The following is a 1,275-nucleotide window of genomic DNA, read 5'->3' on the forward strand; positions in this document are numbered from 1 at the left end:
GCTGATTCAACAATGTCATACTCATAACTGGGCTTGAACTTCAGCAGGGAACTGCTGCTTTTTCTTTGCTAATCCTTACTATCGTCATTTTCCTCTACTTCTTTTGTATGTTTGTCACCCTCTTGTGACCCGCTATTTCCATGGTGCCTTGAAAGTCGAAACAAACTTTATACTGTTGAAGTGAGAAAGGTGAGCAGAGTAAGTCAGATTCCCTGTAAAGAATTCAATGTTGACATCCACCCCTTGGCGCTCATATGACCGTATGCAATTGTGAGCGCCGTAAAACCTCTACTAAAAGAAAATACATGTATAATAAAATAACGCCCTGAGCAAAATAAACCAGTTTTTTGCTTCTTCAAAAAACCTCGTATTTTGACATACGTCTGTGATCAATTTACTACAGCGACGACATACTGTGCGGAAAGCTACACTCAGGAAGATGCACTTGTAACCCAGTTGTTATCTTGTTGGACTACAATCGATCCCCAAAGGGTAATACGAGCTTTAGTAATCTAGACTGCACTGCTAAAGAGACATTATTGGAACTGGGTTGTTTGGGCAGTAATAATATTGTTGAAGTATTCCAGCTATCTGGCGAGGCTCTATTGGAAATTGGCTTTTATGTTTCGGAGTAATCCAAATGATCTTGCAATGGTTTATAATGTTTAATTTAAAAATATTTCTTTAAGTTTTGTTTCACTTGCAATATAAAAATATGTCACATTAGTGCCGAAGATAAAAGATGTTACCACAAAGAAAAGACGGAGGAAATGGTATTAAACCACACTTGAGCATACACCAACCACCCATGATGTGCTTGTAGTGTTTATCGCGGTGCTTTTAAGTTAATTACCATTCCTTACAAACACGTTAGGAAATCTGTTGCTCTTGTTAATCTAGAATCTGCGTTTGTTGCCATTTTTTTCTTGTTGTCCAAAAGTTGCACAAAAACGGTAAAAGTTGCCTTGAAAGTTGCCATTAATTTGCAAGCTTTCAAGTCTCTGTGACGACATATAGCAATACGTTGATAGAGACTGCAATCTAAAGCTCCAGAATGAAATCAAAATTAGAACAGAACATAAACAACCGCAAATATTCACAAATAAAGGCGTATGTCCACCTTTCCGAGGCGATGTAGCTGAGTTTCGCCTCGGATAGGTGGACATACGCCCTTATTTGTTAATATTTGTGGTTGTCTATGTTCTGTTCGTTTCGAAGTCATTCAAAATGAAGGAATGAGAACTGGTCTGGGATGCACCCGTGACACAGCAGCAT

Source organism: Aplysia californica, unplaced genomic scaffold (genome assembly GCF_000002075.1).
Source record: "Aplysia californica isolate F4 #8 unplaced genomic scaffold, AplCal3.0 scaffold01403, whole genome shotgun sequence".
NCBI classification, from domain to species: domain Eukaryota; kingdom Metazoa; phylum Mollusca; class Gastropoda; order Aplysiida; family Aplysiidae; genus Aplysia; species Aplysia californica.